This window comes from Arachis ipaensis, chromosome B03, assembly GCF_000816755.2.
Source record: "Arachis ipaensis cultivar K30076 chromosome B03, Araip1.1, whole genome shotgun sequence".
NCBI classification, from domain to species: Eukaryota; Viridiplantae; Streptophyta; class Magnoliopsida; order Fabales; family Fabaceae; genus Arachis; species Arachis ipaensis.
The window spans coordinates 28,890,921-28,900,644 of record NC_029787.2 but is presented as its reverse complement, the minus strand read 5'-3'; positions in this window follow the sequence as shown (position 1 = coordinate 28,900,644).

Here is a 9,724-nt window from a genome sequence, read left to right as displayed (position 1 = left end):
TATACTAAATAATCTTATTTTTAACAAAAATACTATTTTTTTTTATAAAAAAAATAGCCAGTATTCATTACTTCCACACAATTAGTAGCAATGTAGAAATCTATTCAAAAAATTTAATTTTATAAGTCAAATATTTAAAAGTTTATTCAACCACATGGCAATATGTATCGTCCTTTTTGGGTAAAATATTTTGCTTAATTCTTAATATTTCTACTAAAAAGAATATTATGTAATATTATACTATTTAATTATTGAGCTTTTATATTGATATCGTGTTTTAGTTTTAAAAAATATTATAAAACTTTTGTTTTCATTCTTTAAAATTATGTATAAAAAATTTACAAATAATAATAATCACATAAATACTATTAGTAATACATCTTATACAAATAAATCCAAAATAAAATTTAGATTTAACATATCACACTTATCCTTCTATATAAAATAAAATCTTACGTATTAAAAGTAAAAGAATTCTAAGAAAGCAACTTATATTATAAATAAAATCTACTAATTGTCTATAGTTTGATATTGCATCTTTAAACATGTGTTCCTGAAAGAGTAAAAAATTTTGAAGTGAGAAATAAATCACAAATTTTCAATAGAGGTAAAGAATGTTATAAAAATAAAGAATAAAGAGAGAATACCTCACTTGACCCCTGACAATTATCACGAAAGGACAACGAGATCCCCAAGGAAAAAAACACCCAATTCGGCCCTTGATAAATTTTTTTAGAACTGATTAACCCCTGTAAAAAAAAACAACATTAATTTTTTTGGCACAGGGACCTCGTTGTCCTTTCGAAATAATTATCAGGGGCCGGATTGATTTTTTTTTTGTTAAGGGCCTCGTTGTCTTTCGAAGTAATTGTCAGGGGATGTTTTGGGTTTTATTCAAGAATTAAAATGCAAATAGTCTCATTAATTCCATAAAATTCTTTAAAATTATGTTAGAAGAATTGGTCATCAGCTTCAAGTTATATATCCCTTCAAAATCTTTTTTATTAAAAACACCCTTCAATCTAAAAGTAAATACATACGTAAACAAATCAGACAATACTAAATACAAGCAGACACGTAAACAAATCAGACAGTATTAAATACAAGTAGACAAATAGAATATAAACAGACAAAGCAAGAAATAGAATAAAAGCACAAAGAATATAACAGAGAATGATGTGCAAGTAAAATGATGCATGTCTAATCCTAGTGCAGGTCATGAGTTCATGTATCGGTTGTCTACCCGCATCTTGATATTATCCTGTCACAAATCCACATTAATTCGGATATGATTTTTCAACCCGTACACAGTCAAATAGTTACTCTTCTATGGCTGCCTCTGCTTTACTGTGGCAGAAAAATAAGTGGACGAAAAATAGACAATTCTATTGTGACAGTATCTGCTCTACCGTGATAAATATAGAACTTTTTATTCTAGTGTGACAAAAATCAAACAATTTGTTGCTGTGCTCTTCTGTGGTAGTATGACATAACTTTGATCAATACTTTATCATTCGTTTCACATTCTCATTCATTATCTCTTTTACAATTGCAATTATACAAGCGGGATAAAACTCACGTCCTTCTCAAATAATCATAGTATCACTCGTTATGAGCCTTACAGACCAACAATTTTCAATCTCAACTATCTTTTCTTAAAAGAATTATTTAAGTTATTATAATAGCTCTTACTCTAATATTCTCAAAATATCTAGTATTAATACTGAAATCCATTTCAATTTCTTTACAACTTTAAAAGTCACTTAAACCATATAGAAACTAACATTTTTCAAGCTTGAATTCATTACTTTTAAACGGAATAAGTTTTGTTTTTTTTACCTTTCAACAAACATCAAAACTAAATCAAGCATATAACAATAAGATTCATTTTTAACTTCATGAACCATGGCTATCACCAAAACATCATCGACATTATATCTTCTTTTCTACTATTAATATATCAAATGAACTTGGAATTACACATACATTGTGTTCAGGCGACCGCTTCAAATTAAGTTTTCTAACAAATAAAAAATTATAATTTTTTTATTATTCTTTCGAAAATAGAGGAAAAACCATACCTGCTCTGTAGTATTAAAAACCAAAAAACAGTAGCAATATCAACTTTCAAAATTTCATATAAAATTCAATGACTTTAAAATTTAATATGGTTCAAATAGACTCATTTAGGTTTCTTTTTTAAATTAGTTTCAGGTAAATACTATTTTTAATGAAGAAGTTATATGACTTGGAAGTTGAGTAATTTTCTGCAAAGTTCTATTTTAAAATTCAGTGAACATATCCTCTTCCAAATCCCATAACTCACTCATGAAAATATGGATAGTCCTGAAATTTAAGTTACACATACTAAACTAACTTAATTTTCACCACCAATTCGTTGTACTTCAACATCCATCCAAAATTAAAAGTTATAGGCTCTCAAAATTACTGATTTAAGAAAACAGAACCGGACTTTTATTGCATAATGTATTATATTTTAAAAATTCATATCTTTAAAACCACAATTCCAACAATTCTAAAATTTTATGAAATTAAAAAACTAATACCAAAGTTTCATTTAAAATTAATCCCATTTTAAAATTTAAATTATAACATTTTCAACTGAGCCAACAAATTACTATTGTTTTAAAAATTCTGCAGAAAAAATGAGATTTAACAACCACATTTCAAAAATCCACCATAAATCATATTCTTAACAAAAAGACCTTAAACTTTTTGGTCCAACTTTATACATTCTCAAGTTTAACCCAAACTTAGTCTCACACAATTCTGATAATCACAGAGTTAGTTGTAACCTTTCAAAGTTATTGATTTCATTTAAAAGTAATGTAGAAAATCAGATTTCACAACCTAACTTTAAAAATTTACAACTAATTGTTCAATTAATACGAACCCCTCAAAATTGAACCTTAACAACTATATTTATTGTAGTTTACTTAGCTTTTAATCTTATACCATTTCGATCACTATCGAATTACTGATTCGCTTTTAAAATTGTCATTTTATTTTAGAAATTAGATTTTCAACCAGCAGCTTAACATTTCAAGATTCAGACTTTCAACAACTCTCAAAATCAGTTTCAGTCAATCACCAACCAAGTCCACTACCATTACAATATATTGAATAACCGGCTCACCAGCAACCAATCCATCAAAGATTAGAATTTCAGTCAATTCATCGCAGCAATCAATAACTCAATCACAATTCACAACCACATCCAATTTCAATTATAATTCAGAGTAATCACATAAGCTAACTATTTTCAAACACATTTCAAGTCATTCACATCAATTAATCAACTCTTAACTATTATTAACTATCTGTAATTATCCAATTAAACTTTAAAAATAAATCTCCTACCTCGATGTCGCAATTAAAAAAATCGGAGGCGAAATTACAATGAAACAGCTGGTAGGACCACTAATAGCCACGCAACAGTTTCAGTCAAGATAGCATTGGTATTGCGTCTCAACACAACTGGGACAGCAGCAACATTGGCTCTCAGCCTCTCACAGCAGTGACCATGGGTTGCAGCGAAACGGAAAATTCAAATATAATACTGTAAAAATTACTTTCAGAACACATAAAATTTTATTTATCAATATATCAATGAGCTCAACTAATTACTTTTAATTTAAATTATAAAATGAACATATCAGACACATTTTTATAAAATATATTTTAAACCCAAATATCAATTGTAAATTAAATCATATAACTTTTCATTATTTTTTTCATCACCAGAATATTAATTTTAATTTTTATAAAATAACTAATTATAATAAAAATTGTACATAAATATTAATTAACTTAACTCTAAATATTCATAAAACTAATTTAATTACTCTTAATAGATTAGTTTATAAATAAAGAGTTCAAATTAATAATAAGTCATAACTTATTTATAATAAAAAAATTTTAAATTAAATTGTACAATTCTTTTTTATTTTTTAATTATTATAATTATGTAAAATATTCAATTATAATAAAATTACATAAGAACCTTGATTGATTTAAAATAAAATTATCTCTTATTCTATTTAATTGTTTCTAATAGAATAATTTTTTGAATTATAAAATTTAAATTTAATAAGATAAAATCACAATTTATTCATATTTAAAATTTTAAAAATACGGAAGGTTACACAATAAATATTCGGTAAAATAAATTATTTACCATATTTAAAATAAAAAATTAAAATAAAGAAATGAAAAACATAATAAAATATTTAGTTCACATTTCATAACTTATTATTCTTCAAAATTAATTTCCTAAATCACACGTTTAAAAAATTTTATTTAATAACATTACAATTAATACTCACTAAAGCAGCTTACTAATAATATATTCTATTACTAAACAAAAGCTAATCTGACAATTAACTTATTTTATGTTACCAAAATAAAATATAATCTATTCTAATAATGTATAACAATATTAAATCTATTAAAGTACTCTAATTATAACTATATGTTTATTTATTTAAAAGAAAAAAACAACACTAACCTGAAAGTTGATCGCTTCCGCAATATGCCATGTCACATTCAAGTGGTTGATGTTATCATCTCGTGCATTTATATGCACCATAATGTCTGAGTATCTCAAAAATATAAAAAAAAAAGTTCGAAAGAAGGAGAAATGAAGCAAAAGAGAAAATAAAAAGGACATTTCAGGCGTTGTAAACGACTTGCTTATATAGGCATGTAAGCCTTATCTCATTTATCGTATAAACAAAATAAACCATGTATCACAACACGTGTACAAACATGATCCGTGCAAGGTGATATCTAACTTCACAACCTTAATTCATTTACAGTGTAAATAGGATAAATAAAAAGATACAAATTTGTAAAGAAGTTACAAATAACATATCTCCGTAAATAAAATAATTAAATTATTTATTAAAAAAATTCCTGCAAAAATGAGGTGTGATTTAGTTAAATATTATCATATTTTTGTATAATACGTTAATATGAGAGATAATTAGTGTAAGTAGAAATCATGAGTATCAATTTGAAGTAGGACAAAAAGCTAAAATGAAATTATGATTGATGAATTCTAAAGATAAAATTTTGTCTAAAAAAAACTTCACTAACGTTTTTTACAAGTAAAGAATCTTTGAAATTGTTATTGACGATTTTTTACTAGAAAAATTTTAAAATATTTAAAAAATACACTTGTGGCTAACGATTTCAAAAAAAAAACTTATCTATATATTTGCTATGTTCTTTTCTTTACATGTCCCTTCTTTCTTGTCTAACCTTATAATTATTCTTCTTCGTCACAAGCAATTTTTTTATTTATTTTTTCTTTTTATTATGTGTTTAGTGAAAGCTAATTTTATCGTTAAATTAAGAGTATTATGATGGTCACATTTTATCAGATACACCTAAAGGTAAAATATTTATGTGTGACAATTCTTGTATTTTTGTCATTTCTCTTATCATATTATTCTATGAGTTTAAGAGTATTATTTTACAAAGTATAGATTCTCATAAACTAAAGAGAGTGACAATATTCTATTCAGACGTCCTATATTAATATTTGGTGGGTTCATTCAATTTTAAATAATGTGCATCAATGATAATGCAAGTTTGCATAGAGATGTTCTCAATATACTGTCAAACTCAATCACAGGTATCTGTCATTGAACTGTATGTATAGTTTGTACAGTAGTCTTATACTGTCGAAGAACCTGATCCAACCTGGATATTAGAAAGATTATAATAGTAAAAGCAAAGAAGAATTTGAAAACAACTATGAAATCGTTGATCCGAAGAGGTAAATGAAGAATAAATATCCATAGTCGTCCCTGAGATTCGCGTAAATACTCAATGTAATCTTCAAGATCCCGATTTTTCCATTTTAGTCCTCCAGATAGAGTTTCGAGCACTCAAAGTGGTTCCTGAGCATATTTTTGGTGATGAGTCATCACCAGAGCGTTGACATGGCCTCTGTTTGCCATGCTAGAGGGTTCCAATTTCCAATTTGTACCCACGTTGGTCCCTCCCTTTATATCTAACCTTATATCCCCAAATTTTCGTAAACTTCATCACTTCTTCTTGCGATGAACAAGAAGAAGAGATGAAGTTTACGAAAATTTGGGGATTTAGGGTTAGATATAAAGGGAGGGATGATGCGTAAGGCAGAAGTTGGCCAATTAAGAAGTCAATATAAAAACAGCGTTACGAGTATAGTTCTTAACCAGCTAAAATTCGCCTCATCAATTTAGAAAGGTTGTCACAAAAATTTAGAATAAAAATACTGGGAGTATGAGTCCCAGGTCGTCTCCCAACGAGTTGCCAAAAAGGGTGCTAATTTACTAATCAGGAGTTTTTCGAGATTTTTTTGAGAGTTGAGTGACATAAAATAAACAATTGTAAATAAGTGCAATGAAAATTAAAAGAAATTTATATTATCCAAAATAAAAAGCCTTAACTGGGGAAATGATTAATTGGAAGTTCTATCCTTGTTGGAATTCTCTCAAGTGTAGTATAAAGAGGTTGTTATTTTCACTTAGTTAACCCTTACTAAATAAAGGAAAGTCAAGTGATTGAGCTAACTCTTATTCGTAAATCCTAGTCCTCTCCCTTGGGAACGTCTAGCGTTAGTAAATACAGAATTAGCCAACAACTTCCAATTTAACTAATCACTTGAGCATTCCAACTCAAGTGTCTCCTCTTAATCAACCCCATGTCAAGTTGGGAGTCTACTCCATTGACATGGATACCATCTTCGTTATTGAGAGTTTGGAATAGAAAAGAGACATGATAATTTAAATAAAATAGGAATTCAAAATTAATTAAAAGTAAAAGCAATCCTTTGCATTAACAATCCATGAAAATAATCCAATTGTAACTCTAAACAAGAATTAAGAATATGGAATAATAAAAGAGTAAGAAAACAAACTAGAATAATATCTTCAACGGAGGTGATGACTCTTCAATATCCAAAAGCAAAAGCATAAAACTATAAAACTATGAATGTAAAGAAAACCTAGAGGAAGAGTAAATTCTCTCTAGATTCAGATCTAAAAACCTAAAAACTATGCTAATGAGAATGTGTCTTGAGTCTCTCCACGTTTCCTGGCTCTAGTCTGTGTTTTTGGGCCGAAAACTGGGTCAAAACTCGGCCCGAAATCGCCCCCAGCATTTTCTGTTATTTCTGCAGATCGCGCAGGTCACGCGTACGCGTCAGTTGTAACACCCTAATATTCAAATTCTTATGTTCGAGTCATAAGTCAATGATATTACGGTGGTACGACTCTCAGGTGGATTTTTAATATATAAATATAGGTAATTTTCGAAAAGAGTATTAATCGAGAAGCCTGAAAAGAGTAGAAATAAAATCGCGAAGGCGTATCATTCACGTTTCGACAACGAAAAGTTAAACTGCTAAGCCAAACGCGATATACGGACAAGGCATAAAGGAGATTAAGAGATAGATATATATATAACATAAGTAAATAGCCACTAGTCGCGACCCGCGAAGTTTAGGCCGGCTAGGGTACAGTATGAAAGTAGATGACAACAGCATATCCTAATCTCTCCCAAAGGAAACATAAGAGCCTCTATAGGCAAGTTCCGAAAGAGTTCAATACATAATATAATCTTTTCAAAACAAAGGTGGAGAGATTCTAATCAAAACACAAAGTAGAGGAAATAAAGATCTTCGCCGTCTCTCAGAAGACCCACAACTCACTTTTGAGCACCTGGACCTGTATCTGAAAAACAAGAGATATATACGGAATGAGAACCCCGGGCCCATGGGTTCCCAGTACGGTAAAAGTGCCAAATAGATACAATGCACTGCAATAAAAACTCACTAAGCATCCTAAACTTCTTCACCAAATATTCATCCTAGGTTCTCGCTAATCCATGAATAGGCAACTGTCATAAGGGAGTGCTAAATCTAATTCATGTTTCACATATTTCCCAACTCGCTGACTCTTTCACGAATCAGACTCAGAATTATAAGCAAAACCATCACTAGTTGTTCTGCCTCAGCAATTCTATATCAATACATCATACCCTCGCCTGGAACTAGTGAAACTACATCACTGCGTCTACCCAGAGAGCTCCGATTATCTCATTCAATAATCATCATCATGCAATTGCATCATCAATTCATCCCATCAAGAACAGCCCTCACACCCACCGACACCAGCATGAGGGCATCTCAGTTGTACAAACACAAGCAATACAGGCAAGTAATACACAAATATGGTACAAGTAGAACAAGTAGCATATAGTCAGGTAACATGGCATATATGATGTAGAAATCCAAAACAAATGACAAACCCAAACAATTCAAACATATGCAAATGATGAATGCCTGCCCTATGGCTGATGATATCATCTGTCGGTTATCAAGCTAACCCGACATGTCCGGTAGCTAACCCGGGCACAGTCTCTCTGTTGCGTATTAATATCATTAGAGGGTATCTGCGCCCTGTCGCCATTAGAGGGTATCGGTGCCCTGTCACCCTTACAACCAGAGAGAAAACACAAGCATGCCTACATTTGACATTTTTCATCATTATTCATTCAATCTCAATTCATATTATAAATCCTCATTGTAGTACTGCCGGTCAAAATTTCACTGCGTGCTTTTGCGCAGAAAACTATATTTTCCGACTCGGAAAAATTCACTGAATCCAAATATCATATTTAAATCATCAAATTTCAATTGCCAAATCTTCCAACCATAGTCGCTCCCATTTAACTTATTATTTAATTAATTTCGGTTAGACCGGGTATTACATTCTACCCCCCCTAACAGAAATTTTCGCCCTCGAAATTTCCATCCATCACTGCGAGTACGCGAGCATAGTCTGCCTCTATATCCAACGCATAACAGTCCCAAGGTCCTTTTATTCTACGCGCTTCCGTTGCCGCGCTCTGACTTCTCTATATTCGAGGTCCTCGGTCATTTGTCCAACGCCGACCAATAATTTATCCATTTGTAGTAAGGCAAATCCTTACTCGGACCATCCGGTTTGCTTCTCAGTCTAATATTAAGCTTGACATTCCCAGTTTTACTGTACAGGCGGTATTATAAAACCACGCACTGTCCTTTAAGCCTGATTATTGCAATTACCTCAATCTTACAGTCGCAATCGGCCCGCATCCTGACTCTCTCCTTGTTGGCAATTTCTTGATACATGCCCTGGTAACCCGCACTTGTAACATATACCTAACCCCAATCGGCACGGCCTATTTGGGTGATGACTCCCACATCTCTGACAGCTCGAAACATCAGAAGCAGCCGCTGTCCGTTTTTCCTTACCATTCCTTTGGGACTCCTCACTCGTCGCAAAGTTAGTCTGTCTTTGGGGAAAGTGTTGTACGTATCCTCTCTCCTTAAACTCTCGACCCCTTGGTGCGAATCCTTGGTTGTGCTTTCTATGACTTCCTTTCTCTGCAACCCTCCTTTTCACACACTCTTCAGCAATTCTGCTCTTATTCACAAACTCTGAAAAAGTTCGGATCTCCATTGGTCCCACTGAACTTAAGATGTCGCTCCGGAGCCCTCCTTCATACTTAATGCATTTTCATTCCTCGAAGTCTCCCGGAGCTCCTTGACACATGCGGGAAAATCTGAATAGCTCCTCAAATTTGTCTGTATACTCAGATACGGACATAGCACCTTGCTTTAGCTGCAGTAACTCCAATTCCTTGGCTGTCCTGGCGAAATTCGGAA